This window comes from Salvelinus namaycush, chromosome 30 (genome assembly GCF_016432855.1).
Source record: "Salvelinus namaycush isolate Seneca chromosome 30, SaNama_1.0, whole genome shotgun sequence".
In the NCBI taxonomy this organism is placed as follows: domain Eukaryota; kingdom Metazoa; phylum Chordata; class Actinopteri; order Salmoniformes; family Salmonidae; genus Salvelinus; species Salvelinus namaycush.
Window position 1 is genome coordinate 29319644 of NC_052336.1, and position 27419 is coordinate 29347062.

Sequence of the window (27419 nt, forward strand, 5' to 3'; positions counted from 1 at the left end):
TTAATCGCCTTGCATTTCATACCCTGCCATGTGACTCTGATTTGAAAGGATTGTGCATCATTCAAAAATGTTTAGACTTCATAATTCTTTCACACAATGTTGTATGCATGTTTGATGAAAGAAAGGTCTATTTTTATATTAGTAATACGCTTGTTGTGCCATGAGGTGCAATGGATCATGAGGAATGGATATTAAAACCATCAGGCAAGTTGATGTTCAATGAGGACAGCACCCATTCAAGCCTTCGTGATTGTCAATGGAAGAGGGCAAGTGCAGAGTCCCACAGTTTTGCTGTTCAACCTCCAGTTAGTGTTGATGGTTTGAACACTGAGCTGGACAATACCTGCCAAAACGTTATACAACGGCAAATGATCAAATACATAAAACAATGTTAAACATTAAGACACTTCAGAAAAAGGGATCTAATTATGCATAAGAAAGGATTCAAATCATAATGGTGTTTAGAAGCTTTAGAGTGAGGAAACGACACCAAAAGAGAAGGTATCTAATTCGGCACTAAACAGGACTCGAAACACCAAAATAGTGTTTTCAATCGATTCTTTTTAGTGCTCCCAGTCTCTGGCAAGGTGTTGCGCAACACTTAAGAGGCGTTACAACACACCGCGTTATGTTTCAAAACATCTCAGGATAATGTGTTTCAATACTCCAGCAAAGTTAAGGTTTCGTCTCCTTCAAGTTGGTGGCAGCTCAGTTGCCACTAGTTTTGGTGTTACAAAGCACTGCATCGCAGTGCTAGAGGTGTCATCAAGGACCAGGGTTCGATCCCGGGCTGTATCACAACTGGCCGTGATCGGGAGTCTCATAGGGCGGCGCACAATTGACCTAGCGTCGTCTGGGTTTGGGGAGGGTTTGCCCGAGGGGGGCTTTACAAGTAGACTGTCATCGTAAATAAGAATTCGTTCTTAACTGACTTGCCTAGTTAAATATATATATATATTTTTAAATAAACATTCTGGTGAGCAAGAGTTTATTTAGTCTTCAAGGGTAACATATACTGACAGAAGGGAAGCTGCATGTATCTAATTACAGACAAGTTGACTAACAAATAGCCTACCAAAATGTCAGAAATTATAAGCAGAAACATATTTAAATTAGGCAAAAAACAATTCTGTAACCCCTGTCAAAAAACCATTGCTCCTTCTCTGACTGTAGCCTACAGCGCAGTTTCTATATTTATTAGCAATTTTGGGCGGGTGAACAACCACTAGTATGTGTGTGAATGTGTGTTAGTGTTTGGTTGGCTGACGATGTGTCATCGTGTATTGTTGTTGCAGCCTCCCTAGATCACTTCTGTTCATTTCAAATCAGGTCAAATCAGGCTTTATGTCACTTGGGGCAATATACGGTAATGGAGTCTGTTCAGGCGTGTGTCGGGGAGATGACAGAGAGACGCAGCATACACACACACACACCTTTCTCTCTTCTGCATTTTTCTCAGAGCAGGGTAAGAAACCCAATTATCACCCTGGTCAATAATCTGTGCTCACATGATGGTTCACACACTTCACAGTAACAGCAGGGAGTTCACATGAAACTGCAATTTAGACAGTTAGACTCTGCTGCTCATATCACATCTGCTGCAGCTCTGACTGCTATCATAAGAGTGTGTGTGTTTCTTTGTTTATGTGGTTGTGTGAGTGTGAGTAGTGGCGGATTTACGTATAGGTGACGCATCTTGCCGGGGGCGGCATCGGGGCACCCACACCATAAAATTCGTAAAGGTGACATTTGCGCGATCAAATTTCTATCGCTCATTTGCACGTCACGTCAATGATATCATGTCACCGTGTGGGACTGTGGGTCAATTAACCTTGTCGGAGTGGGCGCCCTGATTCTAGTTTGTGAGCTAGGCAGGCTACTGCCTGGGAATGTCTCCCACTCAGAAGTATGAGATGGGGAGGGGGGCGGAGGTAGTGTCACGATCGTCGTTACGTGAAAGAGAGGAGGACCAAGGCGCAGCGTGAAATGAACACATATTTAATCAACGAATCCCCCATGTCACACCCTGACCTAACTAAAATAATAATATAATAAGATAACTAAGGCCAGGGCGTGACAGGTAGGTTGACCTCAGGTCTCCCCACTGGAAGGCCGAGGTAGGGGGAGCGGGGGAATCTATCAAATAGATGTGTGCTAACTTTGTACAGTACTAATGTCATTCGTAAAATCAGTCACACTACGAAATACTACCAAATTAACCACAATTCATTCATAATACTGTGAATATACAGTTTCACAGACAAATTGTTGTATTTTTTTCTGGTTTGTGTGAACTCGTTAAGAATAATCTTAATAAACCAGTCTGCACACCACCAAGGTGAATTGGTTTAGTCTTGACTCTTGGTTGACAGTGTCGGGGGATGGGTAATGAACTGATGTTTGAGTGCCAAATCAACAAAATGTGTTTCTATTTGTCTTTGTTACTTATTTTTGATATTTATGAGTCTTATTTCTTGCAGGAACTGGGAGACCAGTCGGGGTCGAGGGAAAGATGAACGGAGGAAAGTACAGAGACATCCTTGTTGGAAACCTGCTCCAGAGCGCTCAGGATCTCAGACTGGGGCAAAGGTTCCCCTTCCATCAGCACAATGACCCTAAGCACACAGCCAAGACAATGCAGGAGTGTCTTTGGGACAAGTCTCTGAATGTCCTTGAGCGGCCCAGCCAGAGCTGGGACTTGACCTCGATCAAACATCTCTGGAAAGACCTGAAAATAGCTGTGCAGTGACGCTCCTCATCCACCCTGACAGCGCTTGAGAGGATCTGCAGAGAAGAATGGGAGAAACTCCCCAAATACAGCTGTGCCAAGCTTGTAGCGTCATACCCAAGACAACTCTATGCTGTAATCGCCGCCAAAGGTTCTTCAACAAAGTACTGAGTAAAGGGTCTGAAAACGTATGTAAATGTGATATTTCAGTTTTAAATTTGGAATACATTTGCAAAAATTTCTAAAAACCTGTTTTGCTTTGTCATTCTGGGGTATTTTGTGTAGATTGATGAGGAAAAAAACAATTTAATCCATTTTAGAACTAGGCTGTAACGTAGCAAAATGTGGAAAAAGTCAGGCGGGCTGAAAACTTTCCGAAGGCACTGTATAAGGAAGATTGACATAGAGAAAGAGAGTGAGAAAGAATGGCAGAAAGACAGAGAGAGCCCTAAAGTTAACTGCAGTAGCTTTGCCATAAGGATCGTGGAAGATTTCTAGGGGGACTGTGAAGTTGTTAACTCCACTCGGCTCTGTTTTCAACAGCCACACACACACACAAGCACGCACACACCTAGTCAGCGTTACATGGTCTGTTGGTGATTTGAACCCGAGCTAATACGTGTCCTCTCGTCTGACGACCCTCTAAAATCAGCCTTTATCAGTCTGTGTCTCAAAGTCCCTTCTTTTCCTAATTTTCCCCATCTCGCCCTCAGTCCTATATCAGAGCACTTCTACTGTTCTGGTAATGGGAAGATTAACACTTCTCCAGTGCCAATCCAAGTTGATAGTTCACAGCCTCGACAAGTCACAAACAATGGGTTTGATTAACAGTTGGGGATATTAAAGGTAAACTGCAAAACCCAGCATCATCTGATGCAAAATGCGTCATGCAGGCCAGATTTCCGTATTTTGAAAGTTACAAATCTTGAAAACTTAATGGCTGACATGCAAAACATTTTTGCGACTATATCAATAACGGACTAATGAAACCAATACCAGTGTTTGGGTGTAGTTTTCCTTTAAAGTCGCAACCAACCATTCAAAAGTTTGGGGTCACTTAGAATTGTCCTTGCTTTTGAAAGAAAAGCACATTTTTTTGTCCATTAAAATAACATAAAATTGTACCCGCAAAAAAACTGTCTCAACGTCAACAGTGAAGAGGCGACTCCGGGTTGCTGGCCTTCTAGGCAAAGTTGCAAAGAAAAAGCCATATCTCAGACTGGTCAATAAAAATAAAAGATTAAGATGGGCAAAAGAACACAGACACTGGACAGAGGAACTTGTGAGGTGTCTGTTTCTCAAACCAGACACTCTAATGTACTTGTCCTCTTGCTCAGTTGTACACTGGGGCCTCCCGCTCGTCTTTTATTCTGGTTAGAGCCAGTTTGCGCTCTTCTGTGAAGGAGTAATACACAGCGTTGTACGAGATCTTCAATTTCTTGGCAATTTCTCGCATGGAATAGCCTTCATTTCTCAGAACAAGAATAGACTGACGAGTTTCAGAAGAAATGTATTTGTTTCTGGCCATTTTGAGCCTGTAATCAAACCCACAAATGCTGATGCTCCAGATAGTCAACTTGTCTAAAGAAGGACAGTTGTATTGCTTTTTTAATCAACACAACAGCTTTAAGCTGTGCTAACATAATGGCAAAAGGGTTTTCTAATTATAAATTAGCCTTTTAAAATGATAAACTTGGATTAGCTAACACAATGTGCCATTGGAACACAAGAGTGATGGTTGCATATAATGGGCCTCTCTACGCCTGTGTAGATATTCCATTAAAAATCAGCCATTTCCAGCTACAATAGTCATTTACAACATTAACAATGTTGACACTCTATTTCTGATCAATTTGATGTTATTTTAATGGACAGAAATGTGCTTTTCTTTCAAAAACCAGGATATTTCTAAGTGACCCCAAACTTTTGAACGGTAGTGTACATACAGAGGAATAGAAAGCACATGTAGTACTAGAAACACATGGCATGAGGGAATTACATGCTTGAGGGCAGACTAGGGTAGCATTCCTGGGAGACAGAGATACATCTATAGAGGACTCTAGTCTAGGAATTCTAGGTGGGAATGGTTTTCAGGCTACTGAGGGCCAAATGGAGAGAGAGAACGTGTGTTGTTTAAATTTAGAGAAGCAAAGAAGCAAAATAAAGGATTCTGGACAAATATCTATGACTCATTACCTATCTGTTAGCTATCCCTTATCTATCATAGATCATCGGCATCGATCACAGAGGCCCAGAGAAACAGACTTTCAGAATATGGTTTGAAAAATGTAAAGAAACTCTTCTCCTAATGGGGAAAAAAGGTTATTCAGCAGTGTGTAAGGTGTATTTGGCTTTCGCTGAACTGTGTGAAAATCTGTTAATCTTCACGCATGAATGCAAGGACTCTCTCACATACACACACATACTCCACACAGCACGAGAGTGTGTGTGCGCAATCAGAGCCATAGTAAAAAGAAAGGAAATTCCTGGTTAAGATCATTAAATTCTAGTTTGAATAAAAGGTCAATGTCATAATCATATAATGTTTGTTTACAATATGGAGGATTGTTTGCTTAGCTAAACCCCAGTCGTCACAGGGACACAGGGAAAGGAGAACGCTTCCAGACAAACTAAAAACCTTCTTTGCTCGACTACCGCCTCGTAGCATTCACTTCTGTCATCATGAAGTACTTTGAGAGGCTAATCAAGAATCATATCACCTCCACCTTACCGGCCACCCTAGACCCACTTCAGTTTGCATACCGCCCCAACAGGTCCACAGATGATGCAATCGCCATCGCACTGCACACTGCCCTATCCCATCTGGACAAAAATTATATTTTTGTAAGAATGCTGTTCATTGACTACAGCTCAGCATTCAACACCATAGTACCCTCCAAGCTCATCATCAAGCTGGAGGCCCTGGGTCTCAACCCCGCCCTGTGCAACTGGGTCCTGGACTTTCTGACAGGCCACCCCCAGGTGGTGACGGTAGGAAACAACATCTCCACTTCACTTACCCTCAACACTGGGGCCCCACAAGGGTGTGTGCTCAGCCCTCTCCTGTACTCCCTGTTCACCCACAACTATGTGGCCATGCACACCTCCAATTAAATCATTACCACAGTAGTGGGCTTGATTACCAACAACAACGAGACAGCCTACAGGGAGGAGGTGAGGGCACTCGGAGGGTGGTGTCAGGAAAACAAGCTCTCACTCAACGTCAAAAAACCAAAAGGAGATGATCGTGGACTTCAGGAAACAGCAGAGGCAGCACCCCCCCTATCCACATCAAAGGGACAGCAGTGAAGAAGATGGAAAGTGTTGTTCTTGGGCGTACACATCACAGACAAACTGAAATGGTCCACCCACACAGACAGTGTGGTGAAGAAGGCGCAACAACCTCAGGAGGCTGAAGAAATTTGGCTTGTCACCCAAAACCCTGACAAACTTTTGCAGATGCACAATCGAGAGCATCCTGTCGGGCTCTAACACAGCCTGGTACGGCAACTGCTCCGCCCTCAACCGCAAGGCTCTCCAGAGGGTGGTGCGGTCTGCACAACGCATCACCAGGGGCAAACTACCTGCCCTCCATGACACCTACAGCACCCGATGTCACAGGAAGGCCATCAAGGGCAACAACCACCCGAGCCACTGCCTGTTCACACCACTATCATCCAGAAGGCGAGGTCAGTACAGGTCATCAAAGCTGGGACCGAGAGATTGAGAAACAGCTTCTATCTCAAGGCCATCAATCTGCTAAACAGCAATCACTATCTCACAGAGGCTGCTGCCTACATTGAGACCCAATCACTGGACACTTTAATAAATGGATCACTAGTCACTTTAAACAATGCCACTCTAAATAATGCCACTTTAATAATGTTTACATATCTTGCATTACTCATATCACATGTACATACCGTATTGAGACCCAATCACCGGACACTTTAATAATTGGATCACTAGTCACTTTAAACATTGCCACTTTAAATAATGGCACTTTAATTATGTTTACATATCTTGCATTACTTATATCACATGTATATACCATCTACTGCATCTTGCCTACGCCGCTCGGCCATCGCTCATCCATATACTTATATGTACATATTCTCATTCACCCCTTTAGATGTGTGTATTAGGTAGTTGTTGGGGAATTGTTAGATTACTTGTTAGATTAGTGTGTATTAGGTAGTTGTTGGGACTTTTTAGATGACTTGTTAGATATTACTGCACTGTTGGGACTAGAAGCACAAGCTTTTCGCTACACTCGCATTAACATCTGCAAACCCATGTGTATGTTACCAATAACATCTGCAAACCACGTGTATGTGACCAATAACATCTGCAAACCATGTGTATGTGACCAATAACATCTGCAAACCACGTGTATGTGACCAATAACATCTGCAAACCACGTGTATGTGACCAATAACATCTGCAAACCATGTGTATGTGACCAATAACATCTGCAAACCACGTGTATGTGACCAATAACATCTGCAAACCATGTGTATGTGACCAATAACATCTGCAAACCACGTGTATGTGACCAATAACATCTGCAAACCATGTGTATGCGACCAATAACATCTGCAAACCATGTGTATGTGACCAATAACATCTGCAAACCATGTGTATGTGACCAATAACATCTGCAAACCCATGTGTATGTGACCAATAACATCTGCAAACCATGTGTATGTGACCAATAACATCTGCAAACCATGTGTATGTGACCAATAACATCTGCAAACCATGTGTATGTGACCAATAACATCTGCAAACCATGTGTATGTGACCAATAACATCTGCAAACCATGTGTATGTGACCAATAACATCTGCAAACCACGTGTATGTGACCAATAACATCTGCAAACCATGTGTATGTGACCAATAACATCTGCAAACCATGTGTATGTGACCAATAACATTTGCAAACCATGTGTATGTGACCAATAACATCTGCAAACCATGTGTATGTGACCAATAACATCTGCAAACCATGTGTATGTGACCAATAACATCTGCAAACCACGTGTATGTGACCAATAACATCTGCAAACCATGTGTATGTGACCAATAACATTTGCCAACCACGTGTATGTGACCAATAACATCTGCAAACCACGTGTATGTGACCAATAACATTTGCAAACCACGTGTATGTGACCAATAACATTTGCCAACCACGTGTATGTGACCAATAACATTTGATTTCATTTGAGAAACAATGAAGGTGAAGGTAGATAACAGACTAACTCATCTCACCTCAGTTTACAATCAATCATTTGCCCGGTTATGCATAAACACACACGGACGCCGCCGCACTAATGCTCACGAACACGCTCAGGCGTACACACAGGCACACACACGTCCTCCTCAGCCCCCTGTGCAGAGTGACGCTACAACAGATTCAGTTGAGCATCCTTCAATGGCCTGCAGGAATAACAGCAACTGCAGAGATAGTTACCTTGTCCCATCTGCCCTACTTTGTTGTTCTAACATACTGTCGCCTCCGACGGCTCACTCACTAAAACAACAACACACTGGATGACTCAATATCAACATGAAACAAAAGACAGAACACATAACAGAGGACACACAGTCTAGAGAAGGACATCCGAGATAGTAAACACAGCACACCAAGGTCAAATTCCTGGGGGAAAACTTTTAGGAGATAGTACCTTAAGGAAAATAATTATGAGAGAAGATATCAGAAAATGTAGAGATGCAGGACACAAACATTCTGTAGGTAGACTACAACAGAGAGAGATACTGTAGGAAAAGAGGGACAGAAGAAAAGAATGGCACAGAAGGGCTACAAGGACAGCACAAACGCTCTATTCACTCAAGGGGGAACGGAAGGAGAGAAGAGAGGAGTGCCGCTCACCTCTCACTCCTGTTCACACAGGAACACACACACACGTCTCTTTCTCTCTTACAGTCTCTCTCACACACACACTCTTGTTCTGTCTCTCTCTCACCTTTCCATCTGCAAGACGTGCTTGTAGGTCTGACAAGAACATTGACAGCTGACAGTGAAAACAAAGCCGACACACACACACCAAGTGGACAAACACAGACCCACACAGTCGATAATAAAAAGCTGCTATGACCTTTGCACATTCTTTCGACCCGGCGTGTTTGTGTAAGCTCCAATCGTTTTCCTCCCTGTGTGTTAAGTGTCTGCCAAGCGTGTAGCTGCAAGTCCACGTCGTTGTGCACAGCCACGCTTTCAATTAGTCTCTCTCTCAGGAAAAAGGGTCGAGAGAAGCTGAAAGGAGAGCAAGAGAAAGGGGGAGTGGTGTCACCGTGCACACGGTTAACCCTCTGTGACAAAAGACAGGAGTTGGTTGGAGCTCAGGAATGCAGGACTCTCTCTCATTGTCTCTTGCTCTCTTTTGCGTTCTAACGCAGAGACTGGGTTAACTGCATGACTGAGTAACCTGATTCCAAAGAGTGTATGTATGTGTGTGTGTGTGTGTGTGTGTGTGTGTGTGTGTGTGTGTGTGTGTGTGTGTGTGTGTGTGTGTGTGTGTGTGTGTGTGTGTGTGTGTGTGTGTGTGTGTGTGTGTGTGCATTCCTTCAATTCACATTTTATTCTGCTTCCTGTAGGGTGTGGATAATTAAAATTAAAATGTATTGTTTGAATTAAATTACATTCAGAAATTTACCGAATTTCATTGGTTAAAACCTCATTTCAGTCAGTTTCTATTCCACAAGTTACCACCAGCTAAAGCGATGAAGTTGAAATGCCTATTTACTCTGTTCCATCTCACTGAGCAATCCACTATCTCATCAGCCCAGCCACGCAATTTATAAAGTTGATCTCCGCTATAAAAAAGTATCTAGACATTATCTCCCATTTATTCTAGACTAGCGTTTGATTTTCAACAGCGGAGATTTGTATAAACCTCGCGGTCTGTCTCTCTGACTGATTTGCAACATTGTTTCGATATTCAAGTTCGATCTCCAGCTGTCCCATAGTAATGAACATGTTGGGATGAGACAGACAGGCAGACAGCTTTAGTCAGAAGGCATCATTTTTATGGATACATACTAAGTATCCTGCATTAATAGCTCGATCTCGGGCCTAACGACACCTGTGCCAATATATCCTCCAAACACCGGCTTCTCTGGCATTATTACTTACGCACTACTTATCTCTTACACAGGAGCACAACACTACTGTATCTACCCATGCAAGGCCAGTCACAGGGATATGTATGTATGTGTGTGAGAGAGAGAGAGAGAGAGAGAGAGAGAGAGAGAGAAAAGTTATATCCTGAAATTCAATCTTAGTCCCTAGAGCACCAGCTTCCCTTTGAGCCTCCAAGCTAAACCAAGACAGTAGCAGCACTAGCCGTTCTATACCAATACCAAAAAGAAAACACCCTGATGAAATGGACAGTGATTCATACAGTACTTCTACAGCCACCAGTTGTAAGGTTTCACATTGCTAATGGACCTTTAGTGCAGTTGAACTGGTTTCACTGCTTTCTTCTCGTCTCCAGTGCTCTTTCTCCTTCTGGTTGCTTTGGGTAGAAGTTACCCATAGGCACAGTTATAAATCTAGGATCAGCTTACCTTCCGCCATTCCTGACCTTAACCATTAGGGGAGAGGCAGCAAGGAACTGACCTTAGATCAGTGTCCAGTGATGTTGTCTCAGGATCCGGTGGCTGTCAAACCGGATGACTATTGCAGGTTAACACGTCTGCTTATCTCCTAATTATGGGGTTAAAGGTCTGACCTAAAGTCCCCCCATCACAACACCCATACAGGGGGTCCGACATAAACAGGGCGGCGGGGGGGGGGGGGGGGGGGGGGTTGGGGCAAGACGGGGGAGAGTGGCCAGGGCCCAGGTTTGGGTTTCCCCACCACCATAAAATATGTGGGAAGGGGAAGAGAGAGAAGGGAGATGACATGGTTTAGGTTTCCCTGGCTCCCAAGTGTGTTCCACATAAATAGGTGGGTAGGAAATAGTGAGGAGTTAGGTGGGCGGGGGCTGTATTTGCCCTCCACAAACATTCTGGAACGCCTCCGTGCGTCCTATGATTAACACCGTAGCCCCATCTCAGTGCCACTTGTCTGCTCTACCTTCAGAAGGAGGCGTGGCAGGGAAGGCTGCTACTGTGTTAAAAACACAGGATAAACAAACTGCCAGACAGCTAATCTCTTCTCCATAGGAGTTGCAGACACTGGGCTGATCTGATCACTGCCTTTCTCCCCCGCAGAGACAACTAATGGGTTGGCTTTCAGCACCACCGAGCAAGACAGATAACTGCTACAAACACACACGCAACAGACACGCACATAGACAGACACTCAATCGCGGATGCGCACACACACACACAACAATTTGCCCTGGCATTTTAGCCACACCTGCCCCCCTCACGTTACTTACACATAACATAGGCAGCACACTAGTACAGCGTTTTTCAAAATGTACTGTACCAGTGACCAGTGAAACATAGTCCTCCTCCTTTTTTAACCAGCTCTTTTTAACCAGCTCATGTTTAAGACAAATACAACACTCACATGCTGACCAGACCGGACACGTCGTCGCAAAATACATTTAGAAATCTATGTTATTCAATTATTGCACCCACACTGCTCGCGCGCACCAACGAGCGTCTGCGTTGCCAAGGGCTAAAACAGAAGTCATTCCTATTTCTGACGCAGATCGCGCTGAAAGTCCTGCCTCTCCCATCTCCTCATTGGGTTATAGAAGCAGGTACCCACGTGCCATCTCCTCATTGGTTATACCCACATGGGTGATTGAAAGACGAACTGTTTTGCCGGTAGTCGTGGTAATACTATGAAAGTTTAGATGCTATCACCATATAAGTTCAACGATGAAAAAGCCTGGAAGGAGGAGAGATGACTAGAAACGTCCGTTTTATGTGTGGATTAGTAGAGTAGAGGACCTTGTGCAGTTCAGGTAAAATAACAACTCAATGTTTACATCCCAGGACAAATTAGCTAGCAACAGCAAGCTAGCTAAATAGGACAAATTAGCTAGCAAGTGCAAGCTAACTAGCTAAATTGCCATACATGTTTAATGCTTTTCGACCTGTCTCCAAATGAATGTCATTGGTTCAGAGTATGTTTTGATATTTTAACCTGCGTGTCGTGATCACATTTGGTGTGGGGGGACAAAATACATTTATGCACGATAGCGCACGATGGCGCACGTGGGCAGCCGGTTTGGGTTCCGTGTTAGAAACCACTGGAGGTACAACTCACCACTACAACTGTGCCTCTGTCGCCTCCCTTCTGCGCAGTCTGTCTCTGTATCTTCTCTGCTGTCACTGTCAGTCTGTCACGATTTCATACAGAGCCAACATATTAAGGAACTAGCAGTACATCTGTGTCTCTCTGGCTACTTCCTACCTCCACCGCACTCACCTCTGACCTGTCTCCGCTAAGCCTCCTGTCCCACAGCACTGGTACCAGAAGACCAGGGGATCCCGCTGCCTAGCAACATTCTAGTTGTGAATGAATAGACTCATATACCAGATAAAGAAGAATAATGACTTAACAGATGACCATTGGTTCATGATACCTTATAAAAGCCTAACTACTATCCTAAGGGTTAATTACTATTACACTATAATTTAGAGACAAAACATAAAACTGGCAGTACATCTGTTGGTGTCTGTGTGTGTCTCTCTGGTTTTTTTCGTGACTCCACTGCACTTGACTGCTGCAGCAGCAGCTGAGCTGTCTGTGCTTCTAGGTCTAGCATGCTCTTTCCATGGCATAGACTGACCAGGTGAATCAAGGTGAAAGCTATGATCCCTCATTGATGTCACTTGTTAAATCTACTTCAAATCAGTAAAGCTGAAGGGGATGAGAGAGGATTTTTAAGCTTGGAGACAATTGAGATGGATTGTGTGCCATTCAGAGGGTGAACATATCGTAGTAACCTCAAAGCTCATCACTAAGCTAAGGACCCTGGGACTAAACACCTCCCTCTGCAACTGGATCCTGGATATCATGACGGGCCGCCCCCAGGTGGAAAGGATAGGTAACAACACATTACCACGCTGATCCTCAATACAGGGGCCACCTCAGGGGTGCGTCCTCAGTCCCCTCCTGTACTCCCTGTTCACCCATGACTACATAGCCAGGCACGACAACAAACACCATCATTAAGCTTGCCGACGACACAACAGTGGTAGGCCTGATCACGACAACGATGAGACAGCCTACAGGGAGGAGGTCAGAGACCTGGCCGTGTGGTGCAGGATAACAACCTCTCCCTCAACGCGATCAAGACAAAGGAAATGATTGTGGCCTGCAGCAAAAGGAGGACTGAGCACGCCCCCCATTCTCATCAACGGGGCTGTAGTGGAACAGGTTGAGAGCTTCAAGTTCCTTGGTGTCCACATCACCAACAATCTAACATGGTCCAAACACACCAAGACAGTTGTGAAGATGGCACGACAAAACCTATTCCCCCTCAGGAGACTGAAAAGATTTGTCATGGGTCCTCAAATCATCAAAAAGTTCTACAGCTGCACCATCGAGAGCATCCTGACTGGTTGCATCACTGCCTGGTTTGGCAACTGCTCGGCCTCCGACCGCAAGGCACGACAGAGGGTAGTGCGTACGGCCCAGTACATCACTGGGGCCAAGCTTCCTGCCATCTAGGACCTCTATATCAGGCGGTGTCAAAGGAAGGCCCTACAAATTCCCAAAGACTCCAGCCACCCTAGTCATAGACTGTTCTCTCTGCTACCACACAGCAAGCTGTCCCGGAGAGCAAAGTCTAGGTCCAAAAGGCTTCTTAACAGCTTCTACCCGAAGCCATAATACTCCTGAACAGCTAATCAAATGGCTACCCAGACTATTTACATTGTCCCCCACACCCCCTCTTTTACGCTGCTGCTACTCTCTGGTTACTATCTATGCATAGTCACTTTAACTCTACCTACATGTACATAATACCTCGACTAACCTGTGCCCCTGCACATTGACTCTGTACCGGTACCTCCTGTATATAGCCTCGCTACTGTTATTTTACTGCTGCTCTTTAACTATTAGTTATTTTTCACAGTAAGGCCTACATCTGTTGTATTCGGCGCATGTGACAAATACAATTTGATTTGAATAGATTAGAAAAAAGATTTAAGTGCCTTTGAATGGAGTATGGTAGTAGGTGCCAGGCACACCGGTTTGTGTCCACCACCCAAAGGACATCCAGACAACTTGACACAACTTTGGGAAGCATTGAAGTCAACATGGGCCAGCATCCCTGTGGAATGCTTTCGACACCTTGTAGATTCCATGCCCGTACGAGTAGAGGCTGTTCTGAGGGCAAAAGCATGTGCAACTCAATATTAGGAAGGTATTCCTAATGTTTTGTACACTCAGTGTATAATTCAATAGAAGGAAACAAATAGAGAGAGGAGAGAGAGAGCATAATAACAAAATCTGTCTTCTAACAAAATCATCTGTCGCGTCCGAACGGTTTAGCCTACAAACTATTATGACCCCTCTATCGAAAGATGGGACTCTTACGAACACGATGCGTCTTGGCACCCGTCTGAAGTCGGTACAGCCTTCAAAAAACAACACCATCATTAACTTAACTTAGTAGTTAATCATCCAAAGTTGGCCGGCACTTAAAGAAAATAAATGAATCGCTAAAAACAGAGATCATGAACATAAAGAACGTGTAATATCAGAGAACATCTCCATGTATGAGAGAGTAAACTGCGCGGGTTTCTCATCTGAGAGAGAGAAATAAGAGGAATAGAGAGGGAGAGAGCGAGCGAGAGCGAAAGAGAGATGGACGTGTGACAGTAGGCCTTATGGGAAAAGGGAGAAGAAAGAGGGACTGTCTACGGGGGGAGAATAGGAGATGAGAGGAGTGGAGAGAAGGATGATTAAGGATGGGGTGGGAGTTTATTTCCCCAGTGGAGTAGAAGCTCCATTTCTTACCTTCCAAAGCAGAAGATGAGAGGCATTTATCTCTCTGAAAGAGTAGTGGACGAGAGGTGGAAGAGAGGAGGAGAGGATAAGATGGACAAGATGAAGGGAGTAAGGGCAATAAGAAGGGGAGAAGAGGAGAGAGGGTGGAGGTAGGTTTAGAGATGGAGAGAGGGAGAAGTGTAACAGATGGAAAGAGGGGAAGAGAGACAATGAGGACAGCAGACGTGTAGAGAGGGGTGATGAGGAAGGGATGAGGATGCTTACTTTGGGGATAGGAGAGACTTCCATTATGAGCCTGTACGAATCACATCTCCTCTCTTTTAATCTCTTCCCTATTTTTTGCTCTTTCAATATGAGGAGTTTATTTCCAAAACGCAATGTCAACCAATTTTTCACAGTTGTGTTTTTTCATCAGAAATGATTGCTTATGGGTATGTTCATGTGTGTAAAATATGACTCATTTTCGATGTGTATCAAAATCGTTTATTTTCTTTTACGGTATATATCCATTGTTAAGCTGGAATGGAATGTTCGTATCCTGTATGTTTGACTGTGTCATGTGGTTGTCTCACCTAGCTATCTTAAGATGAATGCAGGTTAAGTTAAGATGAATGCAACTGTAAATTACTCTGGCTAAAAACATCTGCTAAATGTATCAGGAATCAAGGTCAGACGCAGACACGTCAAATTGACAATAGTTTAATAATCCAAAAGAGGCAGGCAATAGAGAGGTCGAAGCAGGCAGAGGTCAGTAAACCAGAGGTGGGGCAACGGTACCGGACGGCAGGCAGGCTCAGTGTCAGGGGCAGGCGGGCTCAGTGTCAGGGGCAGGCGGGCTCAGTGTCAGGGGCAGGCAGGCTCAGTGTCAGGGGCAGGCGGGCTCAGTGTCAGGGGCAGGCGGGCTCAGAGTCAGGACAGGCAAGGGTCAAAACCAGGAGGGTGAGAAAAAGGAGAGACTGGGAAAAGCAGGAGCCGAGAACAAAAACCCTGGTTGACTTGACAAACAAGATGAACTTGCAACGGACAAACAGAGAACACAGGTATAAATACACTGGGGATAATGGGGAAGATGGGAGACACCTGGGGGGGGTGGGGGGTGGAGACAATCACAAGGACAGTTGACAGGTGAAACAGATCTCAAATTACTGTATTGAACTATTTTTTCAAAAAATAAATACACATTGATGTCACAATTGTATCATTTGCACGGTTCTTTATTAAAAATGTTGTTATTTGTTACATTTCACTCTATAAAACCTAGCAGTACTACTTATTTCTTGAGAGTGAGGCGGATACATAGCATTTTTTTTTTTTTAAACATGATTATTTGTCTCTCTGAATTGAAACCATGAAATATGATAGATTTTAAACAAATAAATGTATGTCATTGAACAACCCAATTCCATGATTATATAGTGAAAAAAACACACTGATCTCTTTCCTAAGTTCTTTAAACAATAAAGGTTAGTGGCCTTCCGAGTGGAGGCCACATTACAGACTGCATTACAGTGCCACTAGAGATCCTGGTTCGAGTCCAGGCTCTGCCGCGACCGAGAGACCCATGGGGTGGCGCACAATTGGCCCAGCGTCGTCCAGGTTAGGGGAGGGTTTGGTCGGCCGGGATGTCCTTGTCTTATCCCGCTCTAGCGACTCCTGTGGCGGGCCGGGCACATGCACGCTGACACGGTCGCCCGGTGTACGGTGTTTCCTCTGACACATTGGTGTGACTGAGTTCAAGGTTATGCGGGCATTGTGTCAAGAAGCAGTGTGGCTTGGCTGGGTAGTGTTTCGGAGGATGCACAGCTCTCAACCTTTGCCTATCCCGAGACAGTATGGGAGTTGCAGCGATGGGACAAGACTGTAACTACCAATTGGTTACCGTGAAGAAGAAAAAAACTTGAAAAGTGTATATAAACTCTTCATATACTCCCTCAATCTAAACAAACAGTTAGCATTTATCCCTGTCAATAACTACTGGTGGACTCACACACTGGACAATTTAAAACTTCCACCCCACTGCCTCCCATCTCCATCCCTATAACACCCCTGCCCTCCACCATCCCTAAAACATATACACTGAGTGCAGAAGACATTAGGAACACCTGCTCTTTCCATGATATAGACTGACCAGGTGAATGGTAGAAGGTGCCAGGTGCACCGGTTTGAGAGTGTCAAGAACAGCAACGCTGCTGGGTTTTTCACGCCCAACAGTTTCCCATGTGTATCAAGAATGGTCCACACTACCCAAAAGACATACAGCCAACTTGACACAACTGTGGGAAGCATTGAAGTCAAACATGGGACAGAATCCCTCTGGGACGCTTTTGACTTCCTTGTGGAGCCCTTGCCCCGACGAATGAAGGAGGTTCTGACGACAAAAGGGCGTGCAACTCAATATTAGGAAGGTGTTCCTAATGTTTTGTACACTTAGTGTACCTATACACAACCCCCACTGCATGGCACTGCCCATAAGCACACAGCACAGCAGGCTCTGATATATTCTGAGATACTCTACCCTCCCCTGTGTGCAAAGTGTATAGTCAGAACACCATCTGACCCTCTAAGCCCTGTGGGAGAGCCAATCAGGCAGTGGTAAAGACAATAAGCGCCTTCCACTTCCACTGGTCAGGGGTCTGAGGTCAAGAGGTAGGGGTCGGGGCGAGAGAGGTATTGTGCCTAACCGGTCAGCTCTGAAATTATGTGTCTGGCTCCTGTGAGGAGAGGACCAGTGGGATGCTGTGTGTGTGTGTGTGTTTTAGTAGAGTTAAGGGCCTATGAGAGCCTGTGAACCACATCAGATCCCCACCACCCGCATGTCAGTGTGAACGATTTGTTTATGATCCAATGCCCTGACAGAGACCTTATACGAGTCTCACAGGATATAGCCTGTCACACAGCACGACCGGGAGAGAGTGTGTTTAACAAAGGACGAACACATGCACCCACCCACATATGCATGCTCACTAGGGCTGTCCCCAACTAAAATATATCTTAGTCGACCAAGAGTCGTCTGTTCTTTCGACCAATTAATTAGTCAACATTTTTAAAACGTGATTTCTCCATATATTGACACACCCTATGTGTTTCAATCAAATCAACCATATTCACCGAGCTTGTCTGGTGCTTTAAGCACACTCTTTGATTAAATAAATAAGACAGACAAATGACTAGGGGGAGTCCGACCAGCAATTGATTTGATTGTGCCGGGCCAGGCTCAGACTTGCTGCACCGTGTTAATAAAAAAAAGACAGCGAGTAACTGTGTGACTAGCACCCGTTGTCTCCCTCTCCTCCCTGCTGCAACGACCACCACAGAACACCAGTCTTTATCACACTGTCCGTGTTGCTGACGCTGCAACATAATTACAGCCATTTGTGACTGAAAAGTTCTGTAACCGAAATCCCTCATTTGTTGAGGAAAAACATTCCCTATTCCCTCAACACTTGCTCCCTTTACTTGCCACATGTAAGCATCGCATGCACGTGACCAAAGACGTGTTCACACGGGACTAGTATTACTGGAGAATGTTGACTATGTAATTGTTACTCCAGAATGTCCATTATTCCCGAGGACGATTCGGACGGGATTAGTTTATTCTAAACTGCTCCCTGAAATTTTTATTTTATTTTTTAAAATTGGGACGGAAGCCTGGAGTTTTTTATTCTAGGCATGAAGATACAGTATTTCAACATATTCAGGTGATAGGGCCACACTGATGACTCGAACTTGGGTCCCAAGTTTCTAAACCAGAGCAAAACATCTTTGGTATAGTGTCGCGATAATATTTAATTGAGGAAGTGTGATCATAATCATTAGGATACTTTAGTGATCCGCATTACGTCCTAAATGCCCCCCAGCCTTCAGATGTGAGTTAAACACAGTTAAAAGGCTATGGGTCGAGAAAGTTAAATGATCATTTCCAAACGTTTAGGTCAGTTGAATGCTGCTTTGCGATCTATTAACAGCAAGGGTTGCATTAAACAGCCTAAATATATTTGGCAATATTCAATTCATACGCACAGAACATATTAACAAAAGCATTCACTGTGAAAGTTGACAGGCCACATGTAGGCCATTCATATATACTGTAGCTTATGCGCAGCAAACCGCAATCAACACCTGTCAAACTCAGACGTTTCTTTTGAAACAGGGAAGTCGATTCGCACGGGACTAGTAGTTAGCCCACAAAACAGTAGGTTATTCTGGCTGGAATTGTTACTCTCCTGCCATGTAAAAATGACTGCCATGGCAGGTTCAGACGGGACTCAAATTCTGTCTTGTGCTCGTGCATAGGATTACATTACCCGACCTCCCCCAGTAAAACGAATCCAGTCCAAATAGGGCACAATAGGGCCTGACCTATAGCATATCATAATCACATCAATAAATCGGTTATATCAAACTCTGAACACCGTAACACATGACAGCAAAATGGATGCAGAGGACGTGACAAATAAAATCGAAACTAAAGTCAAAAATAAAATGGGTACCAGTACCGAGTCAATGTGTGGGGTTAGGTAAGGGTAAAGTGACTATGCATAGATAATAAACAGCGAGTAGCAGCAGTGTAAAAACAAAGGGGAGGGGGGTTAATCTAAATAGTCTGAGTGGCCATTTGATTAATTGTTCAGCCGTCTTATAGCTTGGGGGTAGAAGCTGTTAAGGAGGCCCTAAAGCTTACGCACTAATAATGCCAGATAGCCCAAAATAAATGAAAGAAATACCTCAATATAGCCCATAAATATAAATTGCACATGAATGATACATTTATTGCTTTCTCTTTATTCAACCCGCCCTTCATCCACACAATTGTTCGTGACCCTAAATGCACCTGCCCCCTGGACATAACCGCGGGGACCGCATCACTCACACACACACACACAACACAAAGTTACCCACACATCACCACATCTGGCTGTGAATATAGATTGTGTTTTAAATGTTTAATGAGGACAAATATAAAATCCAAGCCATTTGCAGCAATGTTAAGTGTGCTTGGATCAAAGCAATGGAGGCCAGGCGGACAGCAGGCTGACAAATAGGGGATCTGGAGGCGAAGGAAACGCGCGCCTGTTTAGACGAGGTGCTGGCTAGCAGAGTAGAACACTTAAAAAAGAAAAGGAGAGCCGCACAGTCTAGGAGCTCAGATGCAATCATTTAATAACCTAATATCCAACTTTTTCGACAGACAAGCTGTCTTCAGAGTATAATGACAAACACTGCCGGTCACTAGTTTATATACTGTCAAAGGACACACACAGGTGTCTGCAATCATGGCCGGGTGTGGCCTGATATCATTGGTTCATTCTTAGATATAAAAATATACAAAAAAACGTGAATGATAGCATACGATCATAGATACAATTTGGCTACATAGGCCTACAAACATTTACAATAGCAAAATCACAATATTCACAAGAATGGCTTCAGATCAAAGTCTACATTGTGACCGAAGGGAGCAAGGGTCTTTAAATTAAAGATCCAGGCAGCCTCTCGTTTTAACAATAAATTGTCGAGGTCACCCCCTCTCCTAGGGAGGGTGACATGTTCAATGCCGATATAACGCAGAGACGAAATCGAGTGGTTTTCTTCCAAAAAGTGGTCGGCAACTGGGTAAGTCGAGTTTTTGCACCTAATGGTGCTACGATGCTCCGAGATACGTACTTTTAATTCACGCTTTGTTTTACCCATATCATTTTTACCACAAGGACAAGTTATAAGACAAATAACTGCCTTAGTGGAGCAGGTGATAACACCTTTGATGGGGATCTGTTTCCCTGTTTGGGAGTGTTTGAAGGATCTACATTTGTAAGTGCCATTGCATTGGAACGCAGCCATTACACTTGTAGTTTCCATCCGGTAGAGGCGCAAATAAAAGTTGTGCAGGGATATTTTCGGGTGGTAAATCAGAGTTTACCAATTGATCTCTGAGATTTCTGCCCCATGAGAATACAACCAAGGGAGGGTCCGAAAAACACATTACCGATACTGTCATCGGATCTTAGAATGGGCCAATGTTTGTGGACAATTCCCTCAACTTGTTCAGAGCACTTTGAAAAGCGGGTAGTTAGAACGCAATAATGCTTCTTTTTCCCAGACTGTCCTTGAAAGAGATTTGTCTCGATTTGTTTTGAATTTTCTCAATGGCAGTATTAAATCGGGACCATTTTTGTACCCCCTCTCCTTGAATTTTCTTTGCGTCTCAGGCATATTTCCGTCGGAATCTGATTGGTTTTTTTGCAAATTATTTTGATTTGACAGAATTGGCTGTAGGGAAAACTGTTTTTCAAGGGACTGTTACGATCAATAGGTTTCCTGTAAAGATCAGTGTATAAAACATTGTCCTCACACAAAATCAGAAGATCAAGGATACTGATTTGACAGCACAGTAAATCTCAGGTGACAGATAGGGGACGACACAGATATCAGCAGAAAGAACCAGTCTGGCGCTGCTGCACAGAGGCTGCTTGGACCATATTATACGTGTTTGAAACAGGCTACAGTTTGAAACGGACATTCACACGAATACGCACAGGCACGCAGGCACACGCCCTTCCAGAATTCCCATTGGTTACTCACCAGGTTCGCTCTCTGAAATTCCATTTCAATGGGAAAAGCAACTCCTCAATACTAAGAGACCTCACTGGTCAGCCTGGTAAAACAAGAGGGAACTCCTCCCTCTCTCAACCTGGAAAGAAACAGGGAAACAAGTGAGCATTACAGCTAAAGATAAATAACATCAAATCATGCTCAGGGATATGGATCACGAGTAGCCCACAAGTTAATCAAAATTACCAATAACAACAGGAGATTGATTAATCAATCAATCCTAGTATATGTTATATTCAAAAACATTTTTTTACAGCGCTTTCAAGTGTGCGCAAGTGTGCCAGAGAACGGAGAGAATTACATGGGCTCCAGAGTGGTGCAGTGGTCTAAGACACTGCACTTTAGTGCTAGAGGTGTTACTACAGACCCTGGTTCCATTCCAGGCTGTATCAAAGCCGGCCATGATTGGGAGACCTATAGGGCGGCACACAATTGGCCCGGCGTCGTCCAGGTTAGGGTCTGGCCGGGGTAGGCCGTCATGATAAATAAGAATTTGTTCTTAACTGACGTGCCTAGTTAAATAAATCAAAATAAATATGTTTCCCAGACATACAGTGAATAAAGACAGTGAATGAGAGTTCATTACAGACTTTGAGAGTGTCTAAGTCACATGGTACTACATTATAAGAGACTGAGAGGGAGGCTGAAAAGAGTGGGGTATTTTAAGATGGAAGCGAGAGCAAAGAGAGTAAGTAACAGAATAAATCTATTATGTCCTTCGCCCATCCTTCTCTCCTCCTTGCTGTGTTTCCAGATGGCCATCTCCTTCTTAGAGGACGTGACCTCTGTCAAAAGCTCCAGAAATGGCTGCCTTTGGGCCCTGGGCCCTGCTGTACTCGGAGTAGACACATCCTCACCTACACAACAGTCTCCATACTAGACACTGACAGCAGGGGCCTGAAGCATTAAAGGTACACCCAGAGCTACACACACACACACTCACGCACGCACGCATGCAATCAAACACACACACACACACTCTCAGATCCACATGAGGTCTCCGTCTATTCTTCTCCTCCTGTTGACTGTTAATAGCTGGAGTGTTGCCATTGTTTGCCTGTTAAAAGCAGCCCGGTGTGGTAACAGCCCACTGATGGTGACATGACTGGGACAGATTGGCCCATAATGGAAATGCTGCTGTAAAGCTCTATACGACCAGTGGTAATGGGAGGTAAACAGAGCCACACTGTCTGGGGGAGAGGAGGGGTGAAGTGAGATGAAAGAAGAGGAGGGGAGGGAGGGGTGAAGGGAGAGATGGGGATAGGTAGGGAGGGAAGATCAGTGTCTCTTGACATATTACACAGATAACACACTCAGGGAGATAGTAGAGACAGCACTGCCCTCTAATCAAGCAGTTCAGTCATTCAAGTCCGATACTCTGACTCATCATCAATCAAGCAGGGTCTTGGCTGTACATATGGACACAAGTTAATTAGAGGCAAGAATCAAAGAAAAAAGAGAGTAAGAAGGAGAAAGAGCGCGAGAGAGAGAGAGAGAGGGAGAAAAAGAGAAAGAGAGAACAAGGGAAGACAGGGGCAGGGAGATAAAGAAGAGTAAGAAGCGGGAAAGAGAGAAGAGAGAATGGGAGAGGGAGAGCGGTGGCTCCAACAAGGCGATTTAAAAAGATGACTTCTTACTGCTAGCAGCAAACACTGCAAAAAGTACATTGCTGTTTCGAATGACATTACTTCCTTGTGCACAAGAGAGCTTGGATGTAGTCACAATAAGTTAACAGGCCAAAGATAAGGAAACTTTTAAGTTTCCAATATACAAATCCAGAATAAAACCTCTCAAATTGAGGTTTATAGTTTGGCCAAGTTTGAGAGCAGTGAGTGAGTTTGGTGTGTAGGCCAATTGTGCGTGTTAAGAGTGCGACCTGTGTGAGATGAGTATTTTGTATGAGACAGATATGCGTGCGCGTGTGTCTGTATCCCTCAAAAAATCACACACACACACACACACACACACACACACACACAAACACACTGCCCGTAAGAACAATCCCATTTAAAGCTAACGCGATATTGCTGTCTCTTCAGGAACGACCACAGAGATAATGAAGATAATCTCTCTCTACTCCATTACACCCATGTCCACCAAAGTAGCACAGTGCTACATTAGCTTAGCATACAGCACAGCAGTAGCAATTTCCCACAGCCACTTCTTTAGCTTAGCACACACCACAGCACATCTCCCACTGTCAATGCAGTTAGCGACGCAACAACGACCACACCAGTGTGCTAGCAATATAGGGTTGCTACATTGGGCTTCCCAGAATAGGGCTCTACCACCTGGTGAGCAGTAAAGCTATTCTGGGAGATTGTTGAATACCTGGATGAAGTTGAAGAGGATTTTCAGAATGAGCTCGGTCCAATTTAGCAACCCTATAAAACTATAGCTGCATTCAACACATTGTCACCGATCCAACCGCACTCTCTGTGGATGCAGCTGGATATGGTGTCAAGTGTGAATGAATGCTAGCCTCTGAACGCACCCCTAAGGGAACAGCAGCAGACAAAAGGCTAGGACACACACACAAGCGCAAGTACACATGCGCAGACAGACACACACATATGCAAACACACACACTGGCGTATGATGTCTATGGCGATAAGAGGTGTGATTCTCACCAAACTAACAGTCAAGGTATCAGAGTGTGGTAAAAGGGGAGGGTTCACACACACACACACACACACACACACACACACACACACACACACACACACACACACACACACACACACACACACACACACACACACACACACACACACACACACTCTTCCCACATACATACACAACCTGACTGAATCCCAGCACCTTGTGTTTCCAGTGTGTGTGTGTGTGTGTGTGTGTGTGTGTGTGTGTGTGTGTGTGTGTGTGTCTGTATCCCTCAAAAAATCACACACACACACACACACACACACACACACACACACACACACACACACACACACACACACACACACACACACACACACACACACACACACACAAACACACTGCCCGTAAGAACAATCCCATTTAAAGCTAACGCGATATTGCTGTCTCTTCAGGAACGACCACAGAGATAATGAAGATAATCTCTCTCTACTCCATTACACCCATGTCCACCAAAGTAGCACAGTGCTACATTAGCTTAGCATACAGCACAGCAGTAGCCGTAGCTCCCAAAGCAGCACAACAACTAAATTAGCTTAGCATACAGCGCAACAGTAGCAATTTCCCACAGCCACTTCTTTAGCTTAGCACACACCACAGCACATCTCCCACTGTCAATGCAGTTAGCGACGCAACAACGACCACACCAGTGTGCTAGCAATATAGGGTTGCTACATTGGGCTTCCCAGAATAGGGCTCTACCACCTGGTGAGCAGTAAAGCTATTCTGGGAGATTGTTGAATACCTGGATGAAGTTGAAGAGGATTTTCAGAATGAGCTCGGTCCAATTTAGCAACCCTATAAAACTATAGCTGCATTCAACACATTGTCACCGATCCAACCGCACTCTCTGTGGATGCAGCTGGATATGGTGTCAAGTGTGAATGAATGCTAGCCTCTGAACGCACCCCTAAGGGAACAGCAGCAGACAAAAGGCTAGGACACACACACAAGCGCAAGTACACATGCGCAGACAGACACACACATATGCAAACACACACACTGGCGTGTGATGTCTATGGCGATAAGAGGTGTGATTCTCACCAAACTAACAGTCAAGGTATCAGAGTGTGGTAAAAGGGGAAGGTTCACACACACACACACACACACACACACACACACACACACACACACACACACACACACACACACACACACACACACACACACACACACACACACACACACACACACACACACACACACACACACACTCTTCCCACATACATACACAACCTGACTGAATCCCAGCACCTTGTGTTTCCAGTGTGTGTGTGTGTGTGTGTGTGTGTGTGTGTGTGTGTGTGTGTGTGTGTGTGTGTGTGTGTGTGTGTGTGTGTGTGTGTGTGTGTGTGTGTGTGTGTGTGTGTGTGTTAATCCTATCCCAAAACCTTAGCCCTAACCCGCTGGAATGAATGCCAAAACTAAACAGTTAAAAAAGTATGTTTGTCCATAAAACGTTGAATTTCAAAAGGGAGACTGAGTTCGTGTCGGTCACACAGCAATGTTAACGACACGTGTACACACGCAAACACTCTACGATGCACACATGTATTCAAAGAACCTGGGTTTGACATTTACCAGGGAATTAGCTTGAAGTCACCCCCTCCCTCCACTGAGATGGAATTGCATTAGGCTAAAATGTCTTCAAAGACAGCAATCTCACGCACTCACACACAAACACTCAAAGAAGCACACACACAGGCATGTATAGAATATACAGAGATAACACAGACACAAAGAAACAAACACATAGTCTGACGGGCTCTGACTCGTCCACACACAGTCCGCTCGGGGCGCCGAATTTAGGAGCGCCGGCAAAATACAGTTTGCATTATTTATGGGTAACATTAATAGTGCGTGTGTGGGTGCTTATATTTGTCCTGTTTCAAGTGTACAAGTGTGTGTATTATACGCATGTGTGAATTGGAAATGTGGTTTTTGCATACCCCAACTCCCCCGGAGACCCTCGGAGAGTGGGTTCACAGGGTCTGCCGTTATCACAGCGACCCTGGAGCAATTAGGGTTCTAGTGCATTGCTCAAGGGCACTGACAGATTTTTCACCATAGTCATTTCGGTTACTGGCCCCACGCTTTAAATCTCTAGGCTACCTGCTGCCCATCTGCCATGTTTCCTTCTCCCTCTCCCTATCATTATTTTGTTTTCCCCCTTTCTTTCTTTTATCTTTTTAGTGTGCATCCCAGCACAAACAAGCACAAGCAATTTACTTTAAGATAGTTGAACTGGCTTCTAATTAAGCTTCCTTTCACCTCCACCAGCGAGTGAGTGAGTGAGTTTGTCTGTTCTCTGGAGGCCCTCCCCTGTAACAACTTAACCAAGATAGACCACAGCCCATCGTTTCAAATGGGAACAAATGAGTCATATTGGGCAGAACAAGCAAGGAGGTGGGCATCACCAAGCACTAGCTAGCGAGATCCTATTGGCGCGTTCTAGCACACATTTGCATATTCCCGTTAGGGAACGCCTACTCTGAAGTGCGAGTGTGCAATAACTCAATTCGCCTTTGCACTCATTCTAAACAATGCAATTAAAAAAAAAAAACTTAGGCAAACGGTAAACAGAGTAAACAGATTCTAGTTTTGGGAACAGAAAATTGATTGGGTTGGTAGGTAGCCTAGTGTTTAGAGCGTTAGGCCAGTAACCGAAAGGTTGCTGGATCAAATCCCTGAGCTGACAAGGTAAAAATCTGTTGTTCTGAACAACGCAGTTCCCCAGTAGGCCGTCATTGTAAATAAGAATTTGTTCTTATCTGTCGAGTCTGTAACTATCATTGAATGTGAAGACTGTTATTTTATCAAATCAATTCTCTATGTGTAACTATTATTACGTGATTAAACTAATCATGTAAACTTTAATTAACTAGGAAGTCGGGGCACCACGGGAAAATGTTTATAGAGGCTCTTTTTCCCGAATCGACTCTTCAGATATTTTCATATCTTATCGAGTACAGTCTTGTATTAATGTATCATTATTACCTCATCAGTTCTCATTACTGAACGTCGCAAACCCTTGGATATCTGCACAAACCCTAGTTTCCATAATGAATCAGCGATATACAAATTGGCTTAATTATTTATTTACGAACTAACTAATCAAATCACAGAAATACATAAACAAACAATATAGTTATTGATTACTAACACAATGCATTGATAAGTCCCTAGTGGGCTAAATCGGTATGATGGCTTGGTAGACAATGGAAAGGGGTGGGGACAGATAAAAAGCAGGAAAGACAAAATGGATTCACTACACACAGTTGATAATTATATTCATTGAAATGCTAATCGTTTGCACATGAATGGCCGGTCATTCGAAAATAATTGCAATGTATATATTTACGCCCGTATGTTGTTGTCTTCTCTGTTGGAATCGCCGGTCTGTCTGCTGGAGAGTCAGTTCATCAGAGAGTCAATGTCTTTCGTAGTTGTCGATTTCCCAGCAATTCTGGATA

At 44.2% G+C, this 27419-nt stretch overlaps 1 protein-coding gene across 1 annotated transcript in view; it reads right to left on the minus strand.

Moving 5' to 3' along the window:
• Positions 1-27419, minus strand: part of LOC120024916 (LARGE xylosyl- and glucuronyltransferase 2) — a 94426-nt gene that overhangs the window by 32280 nt on the left and 34727 nt on the right. The window contains exon 2 of the mRNA XM_038969283.1: positions 21256-21364. The gene's annotated coding sequence lies outside the window, so the exon portion shown is untranslated. The remainder of the gene's footprint in view (positions 1-21255; positions 21365-27419) is intronic.